This window comes from Dermacentor albipictus, chromosome 7 (assembly GCF_038994185.2).
Source record: "Dermacentor albipictus isolate Rhodes 1998 colony chromosome 7, USDA_Dalb.pri_finalv2, whole genome shotgun sequence".
NCBI lineage: Eukaryota > Metazoa > Arthropoda > Arachnida > Ixodida > Ixodidae > Dermacentor > Dermacentor albipictus.
In genome coordinates, this window is record NC_091827.1 from 4,319,147 (window position 1) to 4,347,013 (window position 27,867).

The 27,867-nt window shown below is 52.1% G+C and overlaps 1 protein-coding gene across 7 annotated transcripts in view; it reads right to left on the reverse strand.

Moving 5' to 3' along the window:
* Nucleotides 1-27,867, reverse strand: part of LOC135920784 (serine-rich adhesin for platelets-like) — a 658,268-nt gene that overhangs the window by 492,017 nt on the left and 138,384 nt on the right. Inside the window, exon 3 of one of the 7 annotated variants that reach the window (XM_065455041.1) lies at nt 27,406-27,584. The exons of the other annotated variants lie outside the window; for them this stretch is intronic. The gene's annotated coding sequence lies outside the window, so the exon portion shown is untranslated. The remainder of the gene's footprint in view (nt 1-27,405; nt 27,585-27,867) is intronic. 7 annotated transcript variants of the gene reach the window in all.

Below are 27,867 nucleotides of genomic sequence, written 5' to 3' on the forward strand. Positions count from 1 at the left end.
ATTAACTGATCACAATACTGTATCTCTTTGATCAGTGCTGCCTTCTCTCTCTCAAACTTTTCCTCTCGCTCACGTTCGCGTTCATTCTCACGTCCGTGACGCTCACACCTAAGAGTAAGTTCTTGAAGCTCATGCTTCCGTTCATTCTCGCGTTCTTCACGCTGACGCTCACTCCTAAGCTCACGACGCTCTCGCAAGCGTACACGACGCACACGCTCCCGTGGCTCCTGTATCACCTCCCAAGCAAGCTCAATGCTTTTCTCATCATTGCCACTATCATTAATCGCCTTTATGATAGCTGGCGTTTCCATCCGTTCGTCCGCCTCAACTCCCAAATCGTCGCACACCAACAACAAGTCTAACCTCGTCAACCTTCTAAGATCCATGGCAGCTGCCCCGACAGGTGGTTAAAACTGTTTTCCTTAATTAATTTGTGCAAACACACAATGCAACAAACTCCCGATTCCCAGAACTATCAAAATTGAACACACAACCTTTGAATCTGGCGAATCATAAGGAAAAAAACCACGCGCTCACTTACGGTTACAGCACCCTGCCATCCGGTTCATTCGTCCGCTGTTGCCGGTTCCTCCGGACTCCCTGGGTAGAAGGCTCGCTCCTTCTTCGCTACTCCTAGTTTCTTCGGACCTCTTTCGACGAAGGCTCTCTCTTCTTCGCTCTTCCCGGTTCCTTACGATCTCTCTCGACGAAGGTTGATCCGTAGCGCTGCCACCAGCTGATGCATTCGGAGGCGATCCTACCGCTGCCAACCAGATGTAGGGGTTGGAGGACGGACTTCGCGGATGAAAACCCAAACTTGGGAGGGTTTATTCTACATTATGTACAAGGAGGTGAGCGACAAGTATCAGACGTACTGTCATTACGGGCCGGCAGCAACTCGGACGCTGCGGCCCGCGGCAAGAAGTTCGAGAGAGGTGAATCAGGGAATCAGGGCATGTCCCAGAATGCTCAGGTCTCCCTGGAAGGCTTCTTATAAACCCTTCGAGCACTGTAAATCACGTCATGTTTGACCAATGGGAGAGTCCGCTCCGATGACGCCACTTTCAGCCAATGGTAGGCGCCCGTGTCGCGGTGTCACACCTGGCGGCTCTCTGTGGTCTTGCCTCGCAGACTGGCAATGCACTTCTAACGAGGAGAAGGGGAGGGCTGCTCATGCTCCATTGTCGGATGCCCACCTGCTAATCCCGGCGGTGCACGAACTTGTTGGCACGTGAACTTGTTGCCTTAAACTTGTTTGCTCGGCCGCTCCTCTGGAATGCGCTTTCCTGCTTCTGCATTCCTCAATTAGCTGTGCTGCAATCCGATGTGGTCTGGGGAACTCGAAGTAATCGCAGGAAACAGCTCCATATCTAACAACGGTAACAACACACCGGCCAAGACTGTGCTGGAACGTAGCGACTGAAGCCAGCGCTCCGTGCTTCCGCGAATGTAAATATGCGGGGACGACGCAGATCCACGCCGGGCGGTCGCCACTTCGTCCAGCAGCGTTGTTTGAGATGCGGCGTCGGGCGCGAGTCTTAATTGGGTCAAGACAGATTGCGAGCACTGCGACGGCGAGCAGCTGAGGACCCGAGACGCTTCCCGAAAGCACCTCGGCGGCCTCCGCAAGAGCATTCTACGCTATTATGCGCAGACGCCCACGGTGGGTACGCTACCCTCGCTCTCTCTCTCTCTCTCCCTCCCTCCTCCACAATTCAGTACCGCATCTTGATATCTCGAATACGCGCGGAAGAAGATGAAGAAGACAAAACCAACTGGGTCAAAAAGCACGCGCCACAGTTTGACAACCGCGCGGATGAGACGTATTTTGCCACGGCAAACTCTGGCGCGCGAGCGCGCACTCAAATCCACCGTGCCGCACCCGCAGCAGCGGGGTCAAGCTACACCGCGGAGAAGCCTCGTCCAGGCGGCGCAGAAGCGAGGACAAGTACGCATCCTCGACCAAGGAGGACCAGGCTCGCGCGAGACATGTGTGCATTCCGGCGCGTCAGTCGCTGGCAGCGCGTGCCACGGTATACAGTACGGATGAACGTACACCAGAAGCGAGACCACTCAACCAGGCGCGGAAGCTGAAGGACACTTCTGCATACGTTTGTACCTTATGTGCGAGCGCACACCACTGGGCGCAGCGCTACATCAGGACCTGTCCTTCTGGAGACAGAGGCGTTGGTGACGATATATAATTTAAAGTAGAGACGGGCGAAATGCTGGGCTGCAACAGATGTATAGCAAGAGACTAGCTCCTCAGGCAGGCTACAAGCGGCTCTTTCCCGTTTTAAAGATGTTCAAATGATGACGATGGACATCATCATGTACAGACTCCCACTACAGAGTCCATTTGGTTCACGCGTGGTTCACTGTATTGCGTGCACCGGACACCACTGCCCTCAGTTCTCCGGTACAAAAGCGTGCCGCTACACCGCATCCCTCGCTCGTGGCGTGGTGCAGCCGCCGCGGTGCATGGGAGCCTAGCTGGCCAGGTGCACGCAGCCGAGGCGACATGCAAACGATCGCCGCTCGAACTGGTCGTGTTTGCGAACACAGCAGGCGCTTCCGCTGGACGCGAAAACCTATTCGACAAAGTTTCAACACAGTTGCAAGAGTGACCGGTACATCAAAATGTGTTGCGGCGATGTTTTCTTTTTTTTTTCCAGCTCCAGTCAAACGTGCCCGATCGTCCGCGCTGTCAGACCGTAACAAGCGACGTCGTTCGTGTACTGCGCCGTGCAAAAAGTGTTTCGAAACTTCGATGAAAGGACGAGAAGCTCGTGCTGAAACTAAAAAAAAGCTGCCGCGCGCATTGGGCGATGCGACCGAGTAGACGACCGGGCCTGTGCATCGGTTCAAAAGCGAGCGCGGCGTGCCTGCGCCGGAACCGGTTCCGCGCAGACCACGCGGCAATCGAGTGCGCCCTCTTGGCTCACACCGACCGAACATGCGGATCGGCCGGACTCGAACACTCAACCAACGGAAACACCAGACATTGCAACGACGTCCAGGATGTCCGCACACGACGATGCGTACCTACAGGAAAGAACTGCGAGCAAAATCTACGGCACGTAAAAACAGCTTCAATATAGCTAGGAATTAAGAATCAACGTGGTTTATTGTGCAGAAATTAAGCTGCATCTGCAGCACGTGGCTACTCTTAATTTAAAACACATTTCGGAAACAAAGTAACTTTATGCGCAGTCATCTGCATAGACTGTCGCAACCAATCAGTCTACAAAAAATACGCTAACAAAAGTCAAATGTATGTCGACTTTTATATACAATGAGTTACAACGCCAACGAGATGCTTGCAAGTAACGAAGAGGCTTGTCTGAATAAATTTTTCCTAAGCATGACCCTAATGTTGAAACAGCAGCAGCAGACCAGAGCAAACCTCGCCGGAAAATTGAGGCTCCCTTATAAATTACTGGATTCGTTAAACATGGACATGCAACGCGGCCAGACACAAAGTACTGCACAGACAGGCGCACCGGCAATTCTGCGACCTCTGGCGTCCTAGCAGAGATTGGCCAATCCATCGACGCGTTGAAGGAAGCGTCAACCCACGCGCTGCCGCAAGTACGAATACACAGGCCCACTGGCCCCTCTTGCTTTTTCGGCTACCTTTTTTTCCCCCTCGCTGTACTAACGGGTGAGCAAACATTGGAGACACGCCACAGCATTGTGCGCACTCACCGGGAGTAAACATACTCGGCATGGGAGCGTTTAGAGACCGTATTATTGCAGTCACGTCTCACAAATATAAGCCGCACCAGCAAGTGAGGATATATGGCTCGTGGTAGCACAGGCACTACAGTGCGCTGTTCCAATTAACGGTCAAGAAGACTTCTTCAGAACACGGTGGGCTCGAGTGAGCGAGCGAGAAAAGGGCGAATAAATGAGCAAACAAAATGAGCAAGTTAGGTAAGTGCGAGAAAGGGAGAAAGAAAGAAACGTCCAGTACCACGTTATGAACACAATTAATCCATTTGATAGGGAGCTGGTGCGCATACTTGAGCCGTTAATTAGGCGGGCTTTATATTTACAAAGCCGTACATGGATAAAGATTGGATTCTCGGGTATGACGCGACAGAACCACGATTGCACTATTAGGCACGCCACAGTGCGAGACTGCACGGATTAATTTTGACAGCACGGGATTCTTTAACGTGCGCCTAAACCTAAGCACGAGCGTTTTTTTGCATTTCGGTACCATCGAAATGAAACGATCTGTAGAAGCCGTGGCCTCGAGTTCAGCCATAGCCATTGGGATGGATAACGCGCCGGGTGTTGTGTATTGTGCATAGCACAAAAGAACAAACACGACGTATGTGGAAACTGCGTCCTTGTAGAAGGTTGGCCCACCAGCCAAAACGTCTGACAGAAAAAAAAAGAAGAAAGAACGCGTTTCCACGTACGTCGTGTTTATTCTATTGTGCTGTACCAACGGAGCCAAAGTGTGCGCTTCTTTTTTTTTTTTTTTTCGCCGCCACAACCACATGTGTTGATTATGAGGCGCGCCACAGTGGGCGACTCCGGAATAATTTTGACCACATGGGGATCTTTAATGTGGCCCCAATGCAAGGGACACGGGTGTTCTTGCATTTCGCCCCCATCGAAATTCGGCCGCGGCGGCCGGGATTCGATCCCGCGACTTGCTGTGTTTAAGAGCGCAACACCACATCCGCTATGCAGCCACCGCGGTGGATCCTATACATTGTCACACAGCAGTGAAGGTGAAGAAAACAGTACAGCGAGAACTGTGTATCACAAAACCAAGTCCTTATTGGACGAGAGAGAGAGAAACATTTATTGGCTTAAACGATTTACGTGCAGTGGGCGAGCCGACGTCAGAGGGCTTTGTAGAACCCTGCTTTGTCCCGGGTGGCGCGGCGAGTACCACATTCCTGAGCTGACCGCGCGCCACGTGGCTGCCGGCCATTCGCAGTTCTCCGAAGTGCGCCCCGTCCGGTGGGATTGGGACACGTGCAGCGGGCTGAAAGCTGGCACGTTGTCACCCCGTACGGCCATTCCTAACACCGTCAATTCGAGTTCCTCCAATATTGTTTTGTGTGAAACGTTATCAAATGCTCCCTTGAGGTCTAGTGCGAGCATTCGTCTTTCCTCTCCGCGGGCGATGTTAGCTATAACTTCTCTGATCAGTAAGAATGCGTCTTGACAGGATAGCCCCGTACGGAACCCTATCATAGTGTTTGGAAACCATCTTACTTCTTCAAGGTACCACTGCAGTCTTATTTGTAGTACTCGTTCGTACAGTTTACCCAGGCAGGACGTGAGAGAAATGGGCCTCAGAGCGCCTACTGAAGGGGTCTTTTTAGTTTGGGGATCATGATAACTTTAGCGTGTTTCCATTCCGGGGGCAATTGGCCTGTGAGCCAACTCTCGCCATTGAACAGTTCTGTGATTTTAGTCAGGACTCTAGCGTCCAGGTTCCGAAGCATCGCGTTCGTGATGACATCAGGGCCAGGAGGCGAGTTTTTGGCGGCTGCTTGAGCTGTCTCAAAGGCTTCTGCATATGTGAAAGGTTCAACTTTTACCACTAGAAGCAAGTGGCACTCAGAGCACGACGAGAGCGGGCAAGCGCTGCGCGCCGTCTCTGCCTGCCTTTGTTCAGCGTTATCCGCGCTGTGTACAGTGAACTACAATAAAACACGGCGAGGCAACGCCTCTTGTATCTTCCCGTTTACGCGCCACCGGCGCCAGATAATGCAGCAGCGCGCGGTGGCCGCCGGCAAATGCAATTATTTCGTCTGACGCCTCCCGCTAGCAGTCGGCAAATTCGAAAGCCGGTCACTGCTGCGTTACACTTTCACGGCGCTTTCTGCAGGGCTATGCACCTGGGGCAAGAAAAAAAAAAAAAGAACACGACCACACCTATACATCGAAAGTTACCGAGAGAGACAAAATGCGCCACGAAAAAAAAAAAGAAAATTACAATAAACAGGAAAAGGGACAGACGCTCCCAGCGCCTGATTAGCTTCCGGTACGATCGACTCCGCTTCGCTCGAGCAAGCTTCCGAGAGCGCGCCGGCGCGCACTATGCCAATCTTATCGACAGGTGGGACTGCGCGTGTGGTTCGTGGAGACCAGCCTTAGGCGCGCGGGGCAATCGGGGAGCGCGCAATGCGAAGACAATCAACAAGGAATCGGAAGAAATGTAGAACAAGAACGCGTTGGTAGAACCAGCTGAGCAGGCACAGGGGTGCAGTGAACAGCGACAGCCGGCATGGGTGCGGCGAGACACTTCCGAACGACGAAGCCGTCAATCCGACGGAAAAACGGCAAAACTATTTCCTGGTGGGAGCGGGACTGCGACTACATGCGCCGAGAGGACGCGTAGTTCGTGCACACACTGCACCGAGCACCGTGCGCAAGAGCGTAAAAAGCCGCGACCAATCGCCCGCGCGGGGAGACGGAAAAATTATCAATTCGCCCGGCGATGGCGGCGTTCGCTTCCAATCGCTCGAAAGCAATGGGGCGCACCATCTACGCGTTCCCCACGGTGGGAAGGAGGGGCAACGGCGCCCCCCTTCCCCACCTTTCTCTCTCTCTCTTGAATGAATGAATGAATGAATGAATTTTGAGGTTTTACGTGCCAAAACCACGATTTTATTTGCGTATGCTCGTGTGTTAGGGGGGGGGGGAGTATATAAGCGCAAATACGTTAACGCGTGGAACTCCACGATGGGTCGCTCTGTACGTCCACATCTGCCAACCTGTGGATACGAAAATTCGTAAAAATCCCGCGAACCCGACAGAATGGGGTGGCTGGGTGCACATGGGTGCAGCAGAACAACACGCACTTTTAAACGCGGCGTCTGTCAAACACACCGGAGAAGGAAAAGAAATATATCCGGTCGGGGGACCACCTCCAATGTGATTTCCAGTACTGAGCGCGACAAACCGAGTGGTGTACATAGGCGCAAGAACAGGTGCGATTCTCGAGCGCGCGCTCGAGACGAACGCACGCAGACACGCACAGAAACAAACGGGGCTCGGAGTGAAAGAGCGCTCCCGTGCTTACGTAGACATAGAGGCACATTGAGAACGAGACACACCCGTTCGGGAGAACCGTCCGGAGCTCTGCACTGGCGTCTTTCGTGGCCCACCAGCTGTGGCACGTAAAGTGCGGTTATACTCGATCCTCTCACGCCCGCCTGTTCCAATCCGCAGTTGCCACGCGTGCTCAGCGGCAGGACAGCGTTGTGGCCACCGCGAGGCGCAAAGTCAAAAGGCGATATGCGGGCGGCCGTGTCCCAATATATAAGCTGGACAAGTTGCTTACACGAGGAAGCGGAAATGAAAACAAAAGCGAGGTAACGCACTCGGCCTCCTGTCTGCAGCAAAAGGACAAAAAACGAAAGCGGCGCAGCAGCAGCAACGCAGGACGAGAAACACGGAATGCGTGAAAACATTAATATCGTTTTGAGGAAGAGAAAAAAAATCATAAATGCCATCGGACCCGGACTCGCACGCGACAAACGTACAGCACGCGAGACGATTGAGAGGCACACAGAAACGGGTTCATCCTACTCGCCCCGGCCGAAAATCAAAGCGAGTCGCCGATTAGAGCGTGATGGCGGCAAAGCCACGGCGGCCGCAGGGCCCCACTTGCTGCTCGCGCACCACATGCTGCCGGACGGCTTGGAAGTGGGAATATTATTCGGGAAACTAAACGGCCTCTCCCGCCAGTAACGCTTGGCTGCAAGGACCGTTAAGGGAGCAACGAACGGCGAGCGGTGACGCCTCCCTGCAGTTTCCGCGCCGTGACGTCGTGGATTGGTGAAGAAATTGCAGTCACGGACCAAGTCGAGGTGAAAACGCGAGTCCTTTCGGAACCAGCGTCAATGTGTGTCATTTTCACCTCGACTTATTCAGTGAATGCAAAATCAGCATGTTACCTGACCAGACGAACTTTCGTCGACCTCTCGAATAAGTCATGGACAACGTCAATAGAAGGGTCCAGTTAATCGTTTATCGGTTAAGCACTACGTGACATTCAGAAGGGGAAAAGAGCATTAAAATCTTGCAAGTTTCGACAACCTTTTTCTGCTACAAGAGCTACAAAAGGAAAAAGGAAGCCTCCAAAGTTGTGACGTCACATTCACGCACGTTCCGGCGTGACATTCTACAAACGCAAGCTTGGCCACCACTTTTCGCCCCCCGTCGGTGCTGAGTGACTCTGGCGTTGCGCTGCTAAGCACGAGGTGCCGGGATCAAAGCCCGGCCACGGCGGGGCCGCATTTCGACTGCGAGAACGCCCGCCGTGCGTCGAGTGCGCCCGCTACAATGCCGAGCCGTCCTCCACTACACGGCGTTCCTCGTGTTCAGATCGTGGTTTCGACACGTAAAGCCCCAGGATTTATTCTCAGTCGATCATTTTTCGCGCTAATAAAACAATAATGTTTCTCACTTTTTTCTTTTTCCTTTCTCCTATTCGCCAAATTTTATTCATTTATTTCAGAATTACTGGCAGCCTTCACAGAAGGCCTAAGGCAGGAGTGGGAAGTACATAGCAAAACAGCAAACATGTATAACGGGAAAAATGAATGAAATGACATCGCAAAGATTACTCTGTCAACCCAAATAAACATGGCTGCCGCCTGAATCAACTGGCAAAACAACTAAATGACGGCATCGTTTGGTCGCTCGATCTGGCCTCGTCTCGCACAACGACGGCGAGCGTAGCGCAAACAAGACCGCCGTCGGTGGCTGTGGACACGCCACACTGCTGTCGTTTAGCGACACTCTCGACAGAAAATGTACGGCTCTGTTTCGCGATAGCTGCAGTTTCCGTGGCCCCTATATGCGGAGCGTTGCGGAGTTTTCAAGGGGCACGTTTATTTTCAGTAAGCTTTAACGGAATCCCTTTTCCGAAATTCGAGGGTTTTCAAGCGTTCAAATAGGTGTACGACCCACGCTGGAGTATCTTTCGGTGGTTAAAGGAAAGGCCGGAAGGAGCTGCCAGGTTGAGACTTCGTTCTGGACGCAACGTAACGCCCAGAAACAGTTTAGTTAACAGCTTGAGAAAAATCGTTTGCAGTTTGTGACACGCATTGCGTTTGAATTTCGTTGTTACGCCTGCAGTGAATTGCTGTTGAGGTGTTGTCAGCTTAATGTAGCCGCTGCTTAATTATTGCAATACATGAGAGTCCCTCTTCTGTCTGAGTGCTTAATACTCGCAACTGGCTCTGCTTCTTTCTCGAGCGCCGCGGCTGCGCCTAACTGAATCCCAACGCAATCCTAATAACAACGCGGCGTCACGTACACGTTCCACCGCAGCGCGCGGCACCGCTTCCCTGCGGCTTCGGCGCCACGCGTGCAGGAAGGAGCGAACGAGGCCCGAACCGTGCCGCTGGCTCGTCCAGGCGGGACCGAGGCGCGCTACGTCGCCGTGGGTCGTCGTCAATTCCGAACCGAGCGATCGAAGGCTTCAACAGCCACACACGCATAAAAACAGGCTGCAGCGCCTGCAATGAGATGTGTTCAGTACATTTCCTTCTAGACACGGCCGTCCACTTTAAGGGCAAGGATAATCGCCCCGACGTTCACCTCTAGCCGCCGCCTTGCTCCGTTATCGTAGGGTGCACGCTAGAGCTCACCGACCACTCCTGGTCGCGCAAAGGGAAACCAAGTTTCCTGGTGAACCCGAAAACAGGGGCTAATCCGCTGATAACCATCGGGTAAATCTGTTAGCAGCCACGCACGAGAACATGCTTTAAACTAGTTTCGAACTTCTCGCAATAACAAGCGCGCTCTCCATGCGAAGGTTTTCCAGCAAGCCCTAAACTACGCTGCTTCTATGAACGATAAAAGAGGGATATAAAGCTCGTGCCCTAATCGTAACCGAGGTCCGGATGTAAATTTCCCGTTTTAATGCATCCTCGGCTTTTTCATGAGCTAAACGCGCTCATTTTCTCGAAAACTATATAATACTCCTATAGAGCTACGGTTATCCACGCGGCGAATTCGGGCTTCACAACCGATAAGGAAGAAGTCTAGCATACTATTCATCGGCTTCTCTGAAGTCTTTCCAGGATGAATGTGTTATTGGGACCATATAAGTAGATGCACTACACTTCAATCTCGGCGTATTCCTTGTCCCAAATCACCCGAAAAAATTAGGAACAGGAACGTCAAAGTTGGTGGCTTACTGTATTAACAACGTAGCAGCAGCACACGATCAAACATCCATCCTCCGTCATGTAAGTATAGCGTCACGCAAGCCAAGGTGGTGTGACGACGGCGATGATGACGTATACGCATCCATTTAAACGAGGTGCTAGCATTTGCCATCAAGCTTTCTTTAAGAGTTCTTTATGGGCTAAACTACCTTACTCCGCAGAAAGTTCACCTCAATCAATCGGTCAATGTAATTTCCCTTTCAAAGAGCACGTTTTCCAGAGCATGTTTTCCCTCTCTCTCTGTGGCACGAGCGTCCAGTGGGTTCGTAACAGTAAAAGTCTGTCGCAGGCGCTCCCCGTAAATCGCTGCTTCAAGCGACGCCCGATGCACAGGCAACGAAGAGCAACGCCACAGGAGGTTGCACAATTTCGTCCGCCCCGGCGAAACGACCCGCCGTGGATCGGGAACTCGATCGCACGAAGACAGGCATAGCTACACGGGTGAGCGCAACCACACGCCGAGCAAAGGAGAAGCGTGAAAGCTACGCGCAAAGGCAAAGACCAGCAGCTTACACCACACGCAGGCAGCTTCGCCGCATCGAATGAAAGCCCGCGGCCCTTTTCACGCACGGAAAAGGCTCGCGGGGCGCGTAAGGAAACGCCGCTCGCAATCGCATCTACCAATTATCATATCGGCGCGCGCACCGGCAGTTCTCCAGAAAGAGGACGGGGGGGAGTGGCAATCATCGGCGGCTTTAACCCATAAACGAGCACCGCCGCCGATCGGTCGAGAGCAGCCCACACAACACGCGCCATGCCTCGCAAAGAAATGACCGCTACGCAGCCAAGCCGCACGAAAGCTGCAGGCAGTGCAGGACGGAGACGAGGGGCGACGCGCACATCGCAGTCGCTCAATCCCACAACGCTTCTGAACAGTCCGATCACGTCGAGAAGCGAGATAGCCAGGAATACACGGCGGCGGCGCCTGCAGCTCGGCGGACCCGCGCACGTGATCGACAACGTGTAGCGTACGCCTGTGCACAGCATGTCCAGAGGACGCTGCATGCAGTGCACGGGTGTGCAGAGAGGGAACGTATGGAAGAGCTACGCGAACGATCGACAGCGCGTCTTCTAACTGGAACGCGATATCATCGAAAACGATCGTGCGAAGATTTCAGTATGTATTACTTGTAAAAGCAAGGCTTGCTATGCGCCACGCATTATTTGAGTCGCAATTCAAATATTGCAGTTTGGTATGGGGCAGAACAAAGCAGACAAACATCATGAAGCTCTCCGTTACGTAAAGAACGCGCTTTAGAGCGATTGCTGCCGTGCCTCACAAAACACGTTCGGAGCCACTGTTTGCCACCGATCGCGTCATGCGCTTATCCAACATGTACCGTTACCATCTTTCACAACTGCGCAAATCACAGATTGAAAACGGCATATTATTTTTATCCCAAGCTGCTAACCTCTATAGATATCAATAACATTCACTGCTACCCTACAGACACCGTGAATGCTCGTCTCTGTCTCACCCACGTACGAAGTACGGTTTTCAAACGCTAAATTATACTTCGTCCTCTTTACTAAACAGGTTTGACTAATCCTGGCATAGCCGAGCTAAGCCACTGCCAATTTTTCCTTACTTTCTTTCTTCATTTATTTCAGAGGCATGGCCTACCAAGCACCAGGGGTGGCGCTCGTGACGCAATTCCAGTTTGCCCGAGGGCTGTGCTAGCTGACGTGAAGCCGTGACTGCTCCCAACACGCATGCTCAACGAACGAGACACACGCGCGCGGCAACCACGCAGAGGCGTCAAATTAAGCCAATAAAGCAACGGCACCGAGACGCCCGCATCGACAGTGCCTCCGCAGAGGCGCCTGTGCGTACATATGCGCGCCCCGTGTTCTACACACCGACGACGCCCGCGCGAGCCGCGATATATACGGTGCACAGACGATATGACGCCGCGACAGCAGTCCTGACGCCCGCGGTAATGAGCGTGGCCGCGCTCAAGCGCGAGTGCACGCGTTCGAGATACCGTGCGCACTAGATTGCGCGATGAATTTCCATCGCGGCGGTCCATCATTAACGAGTGGAGAGGGGGACGAAGAAAACGATCGCGCGCACACCGAGCGGGCGCACGCTTATATCGGGGCTTCCCCAGATCCTTCGATGGTAGTGCTCGCGCGACACTGCGTGCACGTGTATGGCAAGTGACAAATTTTGGAGCAAGCATACTTACGCCGATTGTGGGCCTGCTATTACCCAAATATGGCGTCCGCGATCACGTCTGTGCAAACTATCTATAATAAACCGACGATAAAGTGATGAGGGAATCCGACACCAATCTAGGCGAAGCCGCGGATTGATACGCGCTCACAGCCACGCGGCTCGAAGGGTTAACGCGCGCATGTAGGTCAAGGACACGTCGCATACTGGCGGGCGGCAGGAGCAGCCCACACGCGCGTTTATTGAAGGCACCGCCCAGCAGAGCGTATTTTTAGCAACCCATCGAGATACTCGCGCCCGAAGATGAGTAATTGATTGGCCTTCCGCACCACTCGCGCGACCGTAATACGGCAGCTCATTAACGCAGCACGCATGCACGACAGCGCAACGAGTCAGCTGCTCGCAAGCTGCCGATCGGGGTTCGGCGATCGCACGAGAATCGCGCCAATAATAATTTATTACCTGTACTACTTTCACACGGCTGAATGCCGAATGAGACCGTCGATAGATTACGCGCAGATGCGCGGGCGAGAAAGGCACCTCGTTCGAGATGTGTGAAGCCGGTAGAGGGCGATCGAAAGTTCGCTGGCCGGCAGAAATAAAAGCAGCACTGGACCGATAGAGAGAGAGAGAGAGTCCTACACAAACATGGCCGCCTGCCTAGGCTCCACGATGGTCAACTATTACCATTCGGCTCGTCGATCCTCTCGGTTCAATAGAGTGGATAAGTATATAGGTGGGAAACACAAATGAAGGACACGGAGTTGTTGAAAAGCTAAATGGATCTAAGGAGGGCGTCATCCACTGTGCCGACTTTACGCCACCTGCGCGAGCAAACTCCCATGTGGTTGGAATGTGTCCCTACGTAAGTGCATTCCACAAAGAAATTGGAACCTAAAGCTGACTTCTTCGCGACAAAAGGAAAGTGTGGGGTGCAGGCTGTTTCGTGTAACCAAGAAGTTTATATAATGACAACGGTCAGCACTGTTAGAAATAAGCAAAAGTGCAAAGAACGAACAAATAAGAAGCAAGATCACAAAACAAGTGCATCGAATGCGAGTCCTGACTGTTCTGCGAAGCCAGCGCCCAACAGAAAAAATCTGGTAACTTTTCACAACGTGACCCGTCGCGGTGGCTTAGCGGCTGTGGTGTTGCGCTGCCAAGCACGAGGTCGCGGGATCAAATCCCGGCCAAGGCGGCCGCATTTTGATGGGGGTGAAATGCAAAAACACCAGTATCTGCGCATTTGGGACATGTTAAAGATCCCCTGGTGGTCAAAATGAATCCGGAGTCCTTGACAAGTTACGGCGTGCCTCATAATTTAATCGTGGTTTTGGCACGTAACACCACGTGCAGTGCGCGCACAGCACGCTGTAAGCTTATTTAGGAGGTTAAAAAGTAAACAAGAAATAAAAAAAAAAATCTCCGCTCACGCACTCCGTACACATGGTTAACCAGCGAAGCTTAAGCGTGCGGTTCCGGTGTTTATCACTGGCTTAATCCCGACAGTTCCTTAGACGACGGCTTGGTAAGCTGCCGAATCTTCGGTACGGTTGCTGCTTGCGCTCGGCTGCGCGAGCCTCTTGCGCCCCGGCTGCAGCATCGGCTAGGCGTAGACGAGCTCGTTCCCGTTTCTGCTCGCGGCGTCGCGGATGGAAAGCTGCCTGCTCCTCAGGAGTACGTATGACGCGTGGCCTACGCATTTTGGAGCCGGCGAGGAACTGCAGCGCGCGCGCTCGGGTGCGACGGAGAGCAACGAAGTCACTAATGGCGCAGCTAATCAAGCGCCTTTCTTTCTTTCTTTTTTTTTTCGCACGTGCGCATGGGGTTGCGCCGGAGGAGTTCTCGGCGTACAGGAGAAAGACGAACGCGCGGACGGACGAATCGGGAAGCCACATACAGCTTCGCTGTAAGATCGGGAAAGCTTGAACTTCGCCAGTGCGCATTGCCATTGGAGCCATTTCTTTGGTGCGCTGAAGTTGCTTGTGTAGCAGTTTCTAAATGCAGCGTGGGTATACAGCACCCATCACACTTAATCCGAACCCACCTTGAGCGCATTTTCAATCCTCCTGCCCACGATGCTGGATATTTATCGTTAGCGTGCCTTGAAACTGCCAGTTTAATGAGTGTCCCTTGTAGGGCCTTCCATGTTTGCTCCTGACAGCCATGCGCGTGATAGATTTGGTATGACCGGGTTAAGTGTGACGGCGACTGTACAGGAACGGTGCACACGCGCATGTAAACGCACCGGAATAAGAAAAAAAAACTTCGCTGATCCAACGTGAACGTTGGGGCTTATGTGAAGCGAAAGCCTTAGTGAAGTGGTAAGCGCAAGTAAGGGTGGTGCGTAAAATTGTCCACTATCATCCTACTGAACGCATAATTCACCCGCCGTGGTTGCTCAGTGGCTATGGTGTTAGGCTGCTGAGCACGAGGTCGCGGGATCGAATCGCGCCACAGCGGCCGTATCTCGATGGGGCTGAAATGCGAAAACACCCGTGTACTTAGTTAGATTTAGGTGCACGTTAAAGAACCCCAGATGGTCGAAATTTCCGGAGTCCTCCACTAGCGTACCTCATAATCACTAAGTGGTTTTGCATGTATTTAACGCTAATTACATGCAATGCCTACGTCTGCCCATCACGAAAGTACCAGCAGCATTGTCGTGCAGTGTTTATGTTCGCGCACAACACCGCTCACACGCCGTTATAGGAGTTTAGGAGGACGTCGGGATGAAAACTTGGGAGGTTTATTTACATTATTTACAGTGAGAGTCAATTAACAGTCGCAGAGTCATTAAGGGCCGGCAGCAACTCGGACGCTGCGGCCCGTCGCAACAAGTTCGAGAGAGATGAATCAGGGAATGCTCTGGAATGGTTTTCTGCTGCTCCCGGTCTGCGTCTTTTAAGCCCTTCGGTGTCTTGATGACACGTCACGTTCGGCCAATGGGCGAGCCCGCTCAGATGACGCCATTTTCGGCCAATGGTAGGCGCCCGTGCGATGGAGTCACACTCGGCGAAGAGAGTCGCTGCTCGGGTGTTTGTCCGAGGGTTTACTTCTCCCTGCGGTCTTGCCTTGCTGACTTGCAATGCGTCGTCACAATGGGCGGACGGGGACGACGCTTGGGCCCCAATTGTCCGAGGGATTTCTTCTCCCTGCAGTATTACCTCGCTGGCTTGCAAATGCCCTGTTCAAAGAGGGCAGGGGGCGACGCTGCCAGGCCTTCCCGGTACAACACAGCCATCTTGCCTCGGGACTCACTTTACCCGCCAGGACGGAAGAGTCCCTTCCCTTCACTTTCGGGAAGAGCCAAGCAGTGAATAGCTACACCGGCTGCACACGTAATGGGGTCCGTCAACGTTTTTGCACGTGTCGTGCCTCAGGAATGTAGCATCCGTGTTTCTGCGCTCCTTAATTAGCTGTGGTGCTATTCGATGTGGTCTGGGGAACTCGAGTAGGCTCAGGAAACGGCTAATTAAACGGCCCCGTATCTAACACCGTGCCGCAATGCAGAGTCCGAATCAGGCGGAAGCCTCTCCAGGCGCGCTTGTTGCCCGGCGAATAATGGCGCTGGCAGCCGTGTGTGCATTTAAGGATTCTGCGCACCTGTTGTGACACAGCCATGCTTGTGCATACACGCACGGAATATCTATGTAAAATTCAGGTAAACCAAGGAATCCGTTGAATGTAATGCACTATTGCACTAATTGTTAGGTGTGCTTTGAGATACCCGTGAGCCGACATACGTTCAGGTTTTATGAAGGAATATTTTATTCATGATTACACAGAATGAAGGCACGCTCACTGGTACTGCTTCGTCCGCCAGCGTATAAAAGTTAGAAAAGCCCGTTTGCGAATACCTTCATTGATCGCGCATACAATTAACCTTCGCATATACTGCCTACTTTACTTTAACGTTAACAAAACCTTTAAAAATCGCTTGTGGTATACAGCCCAAATGTACTGTTTCAGCTAGATTACCCAAAGAGGCAGACATTGCTTACTCTGAAAATTAACATAACCTAACTAATTAACAATATTTCACTTATCAACGTTTTAACTAATTACTCTAGTGCACACATTGCAATACACGAATTGTAGCCATGATGACATAAGGCATATATACTTAGAACGAATTTTGAAGCTAGCACCAACTTTGACATAAGCGCAGTCAAACTTGGGGTAAAAAGTGCACTGTTCCTCTTTTTTTATAACAAAACGCATTTACTTCCTACAACACCTATTCATCTATTCAACTGACGTCGTGCGCACAATTCATTCTAAGTGGGCATTACTTTCGAAGTCACCGGCTAAAACTCCTAGTTTGCAATATGTACCTAAAGCAATTAGTTGAGAAGGTAATTTGAGAAAATATGATAATTCATGAAGTATTCATTATGATTTCTCAAAAAAAGTAATGTTTGCCTCTGAATCTAGCTGAAGATATAGAATTGTGCAAGCTGCCACGGGAGATTTTTTTCTTTAACTTCTGTTAGCGAAAAAGAAATAATAAAAAAACCTTCATCTCCAAATACATCCACGTATACAATCCGCCGATCGACCCGGCGGTAGCCACGCCAAACCCGGTCAAAGGAAGTTTCGCTTTAAAACTGCTACGGCACACGCCGCGTGGCAGCTCCTCCGTTCCATCCCACAGGAGCACGAAAATCCTCGTTGCCTTCTTTTTATTTTGGTCCGTCGTCGTCCTACGCTATACAAGCACCTCAACGAAAGCGCAACGTAAGCTTTCTTGTCCGTTATCGTTTTCTCGTTTATTTCGTTGTTGTCGCAACATCAGCACTCAAATTCCGCCGTCAGAGCAAGATATCGAATCCCGATGCCACCTAGGTTGCAAATCTTTTGAGCTGTCATTTTGGTCACTATACGGGCAAGCCATCTGACCGCAAGACAGCGCCAAGAGCCGTCTTCGTCTTTACCGCCTAGACAAGAAACACCTAAAGCCTTCGCTCAAAAGGAAAGAGAAACAAAATCGAAATAAACATCAGCACGAAACAAGAAAGATAGAATACACAAAGAAAAAAAAATGCAGTTGAGATATCATCAGCGAGTACGTGGCGTCACATACTTGGAACGAGCGCAAAAAGTAAACGGGGCGCTCTTCTCCATCAGCTTGTGCGCAACACCACCCGACAACAACGGGGTGTTTATACTGCGTCCCACAAGTTGTTCGCAGCACTGTGGGCGCTGCAGGACCCAACCGGAAGTGCTGAATGACCCTCGAGATGCGTTCAACCACGCCCCGTCGTCTGCTCGGCGGTTTCTGAATTCGCGGCATACGACGTGCATGCGCAAAGGACCTTACATGTCGCGCATCCCTGCCACGCATTATATACCAAGCAAAAAAACAACCTCTAATCCCCCCCATTAAGAGGAAGCTTTAGCTCGGGCCCAACTACGACGCGGCATATTGAAATACACGTAAAACGCAAGAACACTTTGTTCAGGTAACCCCAGGCTGGACCAATTTTAATGAAATTTGTTGCGTTTGAGAGACAAAGATAAATGCTAATGACTGCTGGAAGCGGGATTTCGATTTAGGGCCCGAATTTTGTTAAGATTTTCAAAAACCGGCAAGTTTGAAAAAAAAAAGAAGAAGAAGCACGAAGTTTACAAATTACTAGCTCTGCATCAAGAACATATATCTTGGTTCTGTAAACGGCACCCATTGGATCATTGAAAGCGGACAAATTCGATATGTCATTTTACATGAATCTGTTACGTTGTTTACAGGGGTTCTGCAGAAGCTGCATTTCCACATTACTAAATTTTTCGACATTCATGTGTAACATATAAATTTTGTGCGCTTTAGATGTACTATTAGATGCGATTCACAGAATTGTATTATGATTTTTCGTTGTTGAGTTACATAGTTGTCAACTCGATAGTTTCGTTCTTTGAACATTTTTATATCATAATTTTTATTAAAGATTGACGAAATAAATCAAAAATTCGAAAGCAACAGTCACTAGATTTTGAGGTTTTCCTTTAAATGCAACAAACCTCCTCAAATTTGGCACAGTTGTTGCCCAGAAAAACGAATTCTCCTTTTACGTGTATTTAGATAGGAGCACCCGAGCTAAAGCTTCCTCTAATCAGACAGTTACGCCCGGCACTATATTTCGCTGAGCAAGGATATTGTCTGTGTACGCCTCCTAATTTCGGCTGAGATGTGAGATATGAGATGGAGCATAGGTGTCGCGCAGCCAGAAGTCAGGTAGGCGACGTACGTAAACAGCCAGACGACGCAAGGTGTACAAGAGAACGCAAGCAGGGCGTGGACACACTTGGGCACGCAAAAACGCTTGGGCTCGCAATTTCCAAAACTGGCTAATACCCACACGCACAGGCGCCACAGGGCGCGCCGGTTGCTCTTGAATCGGGCGCATGCTTCTCACGCGCATGCGCACCTGCGCGCGCGGAGGCACGAGGCGCCGCCGCGCGAACGGCGACTCCGGTCAACGCCGCAGTGGAAGTCACGACCCGCGGTGCACTGTTCGAAGGTCGCCCGAGGTCACGTCGGAAAAGGGCGGCGATGCTTTTTCTTCTTTCTTTGTCTCGGGCGTGAGCGCGAATATATAACGCACGCAGCAATAGATGCATCGCGCCACGCACACGGCCAATGAAACGAAGCTACTATGCATATAGACACACACCGCACACATTCGAGCTTCACACATATGCGCTACAGAAAGAACGCAGCGAAACGGCGCGTATGTTGCTGGCAAATTTCGTGCGTGTTAGCACCCACGAAAAAAAAAAAGAGGGAGAGAAAAGAAAGGAAAGGGGAGCGGACGCTGTGTATCCATAGTCTTCCGCGAGTCTCGACTTCCGGGTACCTCTAATAGAATTCCGATGCGAAGAAACGCCCGATCAGCCGTCGCTCTCTTTCGACCATCTATTCTTGTTTGCTGCACAATCTAGGCGCCAGGATTGTGCACGACTCTGCCGCGCCAACTCGGTGCGTGCGGCCACTATTTACGCCCATGCACTGGGGCAGTCGGCCACGCCGATTTCGTTCGGCCCGAACGCAGTGGCGGCCTCTCGCGAGCACGCACGTCGCGGGCTGAGGTCGGGCCCGACTCCGCGCTCGGCTCAAACCGCGCCCGAGCTACCGCACTCGCTCGGATACAGCATGCGGGTCAACCGATCTGTGCCGCACAAAACGACGAACGCGCACTTCGGGACGAGGCCTGCACATCTCGGAGGCTACGCTTGAAGCGCAAAGATTTCTACAAAATTTGCTAGAAGGAAAACTGGTGCGCTAGTGTACGTACGTACCTCCTCCCCCGCTCTCGGGACGGCGGGCGATGAGGGCGTCGAGACAGCACGCAAGGGCGATGTAAAATAGTATCGCAGCTCAGCCAGCGTGGGAATGATAGGCAGTTGACGGATTTGGCTAAACTGCGTCCTTGGAGCTTAAACCTACTTTCTGACTGTGCATATTTACCCTTTTCAGGCGAAATTTGTGTTGCAATTATTACAATTCGCAATGATTACGTTCGTGCGCAGAAATTCATTGCCCTGACGGACCCGAAAAAAAAGGACTGCTATTGCCTGAAAACTTACGGCGGTAAAGATATAGCCAGTAAAACGATTGAAGCCAGAAGCATGAAGAATAGACAATCGACGTACTAATCATTCCCGCGGTAGTCGAAAGATCGCAGCGCCAGACATCGCCCCTGGTAAATGTTGAAGGAAGCCCGATGCCTCGAACAGATTCGAGGATACAGCTCGCCGAGCCATGGGTACGCACGGTTCAAGCATTCTAGGGTTAGCTTGCTAGGATAGCCACGGCACACGCAGTTCCGAGCGAGCCCCGACACAAGAGGTGCGGACTAAGCGCGACGTGCCAGCCGGTTCACGGCCGCGCGCGGGCTGCCATCGTGTGCGCAGACGCCGACAATGAGCGGAATCGCCGCGATTATCGCGATAAGGACGCCCGTTGGACGCGCGGCGCATCGTTAACAGCACACGGAGGGCTGCGCCCAAGCCGGCTGCTCGCACCCGCCGCCTGCGTCTGCAACAAGGATCGTTCGCGCGTGTTGCGCGGGCGCCCCCCTGTCGTGAACGCGCGTGCGCTGAACGGCATGCTGCGCAGACGCTTGCGGCGATCGTCGTGACGAAAGCGACACACAACCTCGGGCGAGCATGCGCGCCGCGAAGCGCAGCGTGCCCAATGCGCCGCTCCCGAAGCCGTAGTGCTGTAAGAGGGGACTACGAGACTGTCGTGTTCGCAGTAATTCAGGTAATCAAAGATGGCGGCGGTGTCGCTTCCAGCTGGGCCCGGCACATGCACCGCCCGAGCGCTCCCTTCGTTGCGTGTCACCAACATGCATCGCACATCAGTCGCTCGTATAAACAACACGAGTGCAGAATACACCGGCCACACGGTCGCTCTGCGCACTATCGGCAAACATTAAATGGAACGTTTATGTCAACGCTGGTTGCGCTACGTGCACATCTACATAGAGTGCAGAGTGCAGGGGGGTCAGCAGACAGCACCGGCAGCTTGCACGGACACGCGCACCTTAAACTTACAATAAGACCGTGCCGAAATAATCACGGGAATAAACACAGTTTTCTTTTCCTGCGATCCATTGGAGAGTGGAATTTCTTACCACTGGATGTTCTTAACGCTGATAACTCTGTAGCTGCACTGAAATGCCAATTTTTATAATTCTCAGTGTTTTCATGCTGCTGACCTTGCATGTCGTTTGCTACTGACTTCTCTGTTCGTGTCACTTGCAATCTTCTCATGTGATGCAAAAAACCCTCCTGCTTCACGCGATTCATGCCTTGCAGTACTTTCAAATAAATAAATAAATATTACCGGACTTCATCTACGAAACCAAAGCAACACAGAGAAACGTTCAGAAAAATCAGCTTATAGACACATGTTGTTGCATAGAATAAATTCCTAATGACGATGATGATGATCATCATCAGCCTATTATTTGCGTTTACTGCAGGAGGAAGGCGTCTCCCAACGATATCACTCTCTTGCGCTAGCTGATCCCAACTTGCGCTTGCAAATTTCTCAATTTCATCACTCCACCCAGTTTACTGCCGTCCTCGACTGCGCTTCCTTTCGCTTGGCACACATTCTGCAACTGTAATGCTCCACCTTTTATATGTCCTACACATGGCCTGCCCAGATCCATTTGTTAAATGACAGCTAAGATATCGGCTATCCCCGTTTCTGATCCACACCGCTCTCTTCCCGACTCTTACGCCGAACATTTTTGGTTCCACCGCTCTTTGCGCGGTCCTTAACTTGTTCAAAATGTAAAAGGCGACGTGAGAAGGCAAAGCAACGCTATTACTACAGACACGACAGCGGTTGCGGGTAAACGGGACACATTTAAAAGTTCACCTTCAACAGCCATGCGTTGCAGCTATATCTGAGAAATAAATACCCGGCAAATTTGTCAAGGGGACAATTTACGCAAGGCGTGCAGAAACACAGCTGCATTAAAGCGCACCGTATAGGGTCTAGGCGACACTACGGAAGCGGTCACAAGCGAAATCGACACTGCTGTGTCAACTGCGGTCGCTTTGAGGCTATGGCATTGCTCGAGGTCGAAGGTTTGATCCCGAGCGCGGCAGCCGCCTCTCGACGGGGGCGAAATAAAAACTTTCGTGCACTTAGATTCAGGGACACGTGAGAGAACGCCACCGGGTCAAAATTAATCCGGAGTCCGCCACCGCGGCGTCCCTCACAATCCGATTGTGGCATTGGAATGCATAGCTCCATAATGCAATTAAAGTTTCATATTTCTAAATAATAATACTTGTACTAATAAATATGCCTCACATGACATATTTATTGCCATGTGAGAATATGCTCAACCCTCGCAGAAGTTATGAAGTATAAGGCGCACTACAACGCCTCAAGCAAACACGTACGTCCCCCTGCGTGTTCTGCGTACTACGCAGCGGTGCACGGCGCAAGGTAACGTTTAACAGCAAACCACTCTCTTGTTGCGCTAAACGTTGAAGAAATGGAACATTCACCGTGAACACCGCTAATTATCGTCAATGAAAGCAACCAACACAGAAAGCTTCGCTTAGATCTGTGGCGAACTTTCCTTCTACTCCTGGCGCGTTGCTGGCTTTATACATTAGCGAGTAGTGGGGTACGACATAAGAGGTAAGGAAGAGGAGATAAAGGATGGAGTAGATCAAGTGAAGGATCCGCATAATTTTTTATTCTTCCGTAAATTTCCTTCTCATAATCAGAGTTGTGAGTTACATCTACCTACAGGCTGACTGGCGATCATTAATTCTTGTTTCCATGCCAGGCTATTGACATCATCTTTCTTTTGTGCATATTAATATCTTCAACTCCACTCTTTTGCACTTTCTCAACTCAGGCCCCAGTCATTTGTTGTAATTCATCCCCTGTGTTTGCGTTGCTGAACAGGACAATGTTCAGCAACAAAGTTCGTGTGTACACGTGCGTGTGTGTAGATGCAGTTTGTGCGCTCACAGTACGTCTCCGCGCGCGGCGTCGTCAAGTGGCCCCCGAGAAGTGGAGCCTCACGACGCGGCATGACGGCGCACGGCGATAGACCCACCGCAGATTCGAGCACCGAGCCGAAAGACCCAGACGGCTCTGGCCGTACGCATGGGCGCTCTCCCAGGAACACACGGCGTCCAGGACAGTTAAGGCGTTTATTGATCACAAATGGCCAACATGTACCAGACTGCACCCAAACACACGGAGTACACTCGGCGCCCGCGGTTCCCGATGGCGAGGAAGGCGGGTTACACGCCGCGTCGAACAATGGTTTACGCGCGCGGGCCGAAATGCGTTCGCAAACGCTACCTAGCGCTTCCCGTCACCGACAATGGTCTGCGACGGTTCGGACACGCAAAATGTGACGCACTGAGCGCCTGCGACTACCGCAAGGGCGGAACGCAAAGCCACTCAGCAAGTCACACTTACGCAAGCTGACAAAGCACGTGAACGTCCCCAGGCCGGGGCGTTGGGGACACAAATAGCTGGTCGCTCACGTACAGTCGCGGACAGAATAAAATGGACCACGGCGAAGGCGGCCGGAGCGGCTGCGGGGGCGGCGCTGCTATCGCGCTTCGTGCGCTCTCGACGAGAGTACCCCGAGTGACGCCAAACTTCTCCTCCGCACCCTCGCTCTCGCGCTGGCGCTTGTCGCGCTTGATAAATTTCTAGTGCCACGTTCGGCTCCTCTGATGCTGACGGTCGGGACGAAGGGGCGCGTGAATCGCCAGTAGTTCAGCACTTAGCGCTGTCGCGCAGTAGCGGACGGCCGCAGCACATCAAAGCGCCGCGCTGTGAAGGAACCAAACTCGATGTTTTTCTTTTGTCGGCGATTTACAGTCGCGGACGCAATGAAATGAGCCATGGCTTCAAGCGAAAAACGCGAACCAGTGCCAACAAGTGAAGGCGCCTGATACGTGTTGAGACGTCTGCTCTTGCATGCACGTCCCTTTTAGTTCATCGCATTATCTCCTGCGAATAAACCCTAGCAGTGCGAGATAGCATGGGCAAATATAGAGTGGGTCGCGCACCGTCATTCCAACAACCTATCACGCACGGATAATTTGGAGTCTAGTGGACGAGACGACGCAGTTATCATTGACTACGCGGTATCGTGGTCACGCGACAGAAAAAAGAAACGTATAGGGACTGTGGCTTTATGGTGGCAGACGTCAGCAACAGCGTGAGCTGGGCGCACAGAACAGTGCACCCCCGACAACCCATTCCGGTAGCGCACCAGACGTTGCGGCGCTGTAGCGGCGTCACCTCGCGCTGCGCCCTACGATTAAATAGCGCTAAGTCGATGTTAGAGGTCTGGAGAGGCTGCGAACTAAAAGGGACGCGCATGCAAGAGCAGACGTCTCAACACGTATCAGGCGCCTTCACTTGTTGGCACTGGTTCGCGTTTTTCGCCCGAAGCCATGGCTCATTTCATTGCGTCCGCGACTGTAAATCGCCGACAAAAGAAAAACATCGAGTTTGGTTCCTTCACAGCGCGGCGCTTTGATGTGCTGCGGCCGTCCGCTACTGCGCGACAGCGCTAAGTGCTGAACTACTGGCGATTCACGCGCCCCTTCGTCCCGACCGTCAGCATCAGAGGAGCCGAACGTGGCACTAGAAATTTATCAAGCGCGACAAGCGCCAGCGCGAGAGCGAGGGTGCGGAGGAGAAGTCTGACGTCACTCGGGGTACTCTCGTCGAGAGCGCACGAAGCGCGATAGCAGCGCCGCCCCCGCAGCCGCTCCGGCCGCCTTCGCCGTGGTCCATTTTATTCTGTCCGCGACTGTACCTTGCAGCTTGCCTCTCGTGACCGGCGCTCGTCCCTGTCGCAGCACGACTCCCCCGCGCACGGCGATCGTCCCCAGTCGGGGACGATCGCCGTCACGCTACGTCACGTTCCCTACGTCACGCCCCACGACCCAATCGCAGGGCCGCGTAGCATGACGTCGCGGGAAGCGGCCGCGGCGCCCGGGGAAAATGGCGCGCGGTCGAGGGGCAGGCATTTGGGAGAGGTTTTCCTCGCAATGGCGAATAAGTCCGGAGCCTTAGGCACAGCAACGACTGCGCCCCGGTAGACCGAAGGAACTCCCACAAGTTGTAGATAATTCCCAAGATATTCACATATACCTTCTGTGCTCCTTGATTACGCAATGCCTCCATTATTGATGGTATCTCTATTCAATCAAATGCATTTTTCATATAAGTACGATATATAGAGGGTGATTGTACTTCGTATATTTCTCAATTACCTGACTGACACGGACCTGATCCATAGTAGTATATCCTTTCCTGAAGCCACCATGCTCTCCTGGTTGACTCAAATGAAGTGTTGGCTTGAATATATATATATATATATATATATATATATATATATATATATATATATACACGCCCAACTCGATTATGCTATCTGACACGGGCGAATTTTAAAAAGTATTTAAAACTTAAGGACGATCACCCCTTATATATGAAACTACAGGTGTACTTGCCATACTGTAGGCATCAGCACTGAAATCTGGGCTGGTTGATGTGCCCGCACCATGCTTTGAAAACCCGTTCGTCACCTTCCGGTTCATTGTCCGCGTAGTAAGCGCTTATTCTGAAAACACGTATTACACCGCATCGGGCAATTAGACAAGGCTCCGACGCCTGCCAGGGAGCACGTTCACGTCCGCACTCGGTCAACGCTCACGTGGAACACAGGCGCATCAATTACACGCCCGCACTGTTTACCGAGACCCGCGGAAAGACCGCAAATGGACGCGGTGCGTGCTTAGGGACAGATGTGCACACTGGACACCGTCGCGAGAAAAAAAAAAAGAAAAAGAAAAACGCCTGGCACAAGGTATACCATACGGTGGCGCATAGGAAGGAGCGACGAGAGGTCGCAACCCCCGCGGAGAACTCCAGCTCGTCCAAGTGCACGAACGCGGTACACAAAACGCGCGGCACACACAGTGGACGGGCGAGCGTTAAACGCCCCGCACGCACTGTGCGAAGGACGAGGGAAGGACCGCGTACGACGCCGATGCATCACAATCAAGGGAGAGCGACGCGCTGTCCGCGAACGAGCGCGCATCCTCTTCCTCGTACGGGGGTCGGGTGAGGCCCGCGAAAATCCATTTTCCTCCGCGTCCGCCGTCATCTCAAAGGCACCAAACGGCGCGCGCGCTTCGCGAGAAGCGCCACCTGCAAGACGGCGGCGGGCTGTGCAGACCTATAGAGTTTCTCACTACATTACCTAGAGGGAAATCTGGCGCTGCTGCGCTGTGGTATGCATGGGAATGCCGGTATATTGTGACTTCGGATTGGCATCGTTCTCGTGTTCTCGTAGAGACAGGACACCTTGAAGATGTGCTTGGCAAGTACCGTTCCGTCTGTCACAATGATTCATTTTCTGCTAGAACAGCACGTGAAAAGCTGTTTTAGCTTTATAATTAAGCGAAAACATGTTTTGTTTAACTATGAGAACTTGTTATTGTTTGTACGACTACATGTTACGTAAAAAGTATCAGTGGGCCGCTAAAGTTGGCGGACAGACAGACAGACAAAGAACTTTATTAATGGTCCTGAGGAACCGGCCTTAGGGTACCCCCCTTTTCAGGGAGTCCCCGTAGCCGTCGCGGGCCGCACCCACGTCGGGGTCGGAAGATCGTGGTCCTCCGCCCTGTCGCAGGCCCTCTGGACAGCCCGTAGTTGCTCTGAGAGGTCGCCGCTCTCAAGGGCTGCCTCCCAGTCGGTTAGAGTGGTTAGCGATGAGCTGCGTAACGCAGGGCATTGCCAGAGCATATGGGACAAGGAGCAGTACGCCTCCCCACAGTTGGAGGACAAACGACAAGGTTCGCGCTCGCTTTGCAACAGTTGGTCGTCTGTTCTTGCTTTTCTTCGCTTGGTCATGCATCGTGGGTGAGTAAAGATGTAATATGCGTGAATGGAAACATTTTATGAAGATTTTACTTTGAGAACGCGTTATTTGCGTAGCCATATCCACGTTTCAGACGAAGCCTCTTACAACACCAGCCAACACGAGCCTCGCAGACATATATACCGTCATTCCCATGACGACACGGTGCCCCCTTAAGAAACTCCCATAGACGGTGGCGCCAGATTACCCTCTAGGTGTTATAATGAGAAACTCTATGGTGCAGACACGGGACATCGCCGACAAGCGACGGCGCAGCAGAAGGACGAAGCCGAACGCCGAGAGACACGACGCACAGAGTGTGCGCGCCTGCCGTGTAGCGGCGCTCGCTCCGTCCTCTTCGCTCTCCTATTTTTCGTTGCTGATTTGTTTCTGGAAGCAATATTACACACACCGCGGCCGCGGGTTCCATTCCAGACAGTCACGTTACAATGGGAGACGGAATGCAAAAGCCATCTTGAATATATCGAGCTTTGCGCGTGAAAAGAGGCGCGAGTGGCAAAAATAAAAATTCGTCCCGACAACTGCCGCGCATTGAGGCAGGGCTCACCTTCTTTCTCGACCACAGAGCACGAGCACTTTGACGTCGAGGTTGCGAAAACTCGGATTTCCTCTCCCGTGCAGCCTATGCCCGATTCTGGAACCCCATATTCTTCTCTCACTAGCACGAAAGTGGCTCGCCCGGCACGCAGACTCGCTCAAATCGACGTTGATGCGGACGTATCGAGCCTGCGCATATACGCATAGTTCGGAGAATCGTGTACGAGGAGGATGACCTGGCACGCCGGTACAGACTCCGAAAAACGAGGGTTCAGACGTGTATACCTAACTATGGCGTAAAAAGGATGCGGGACGAGAATCACACAGGACGGCAAGCGTCGTGTCCTGTGTGCGTGTCGTCCCACGTCTTCTTGCCGCCACAGTCTCAATTCTGCAATACTACCTGAACATTCTCCCCTGATTGAGCAGCGTGCACACCTACAGTGGGCAGCGGTCGAGCAATGAGTCCCTA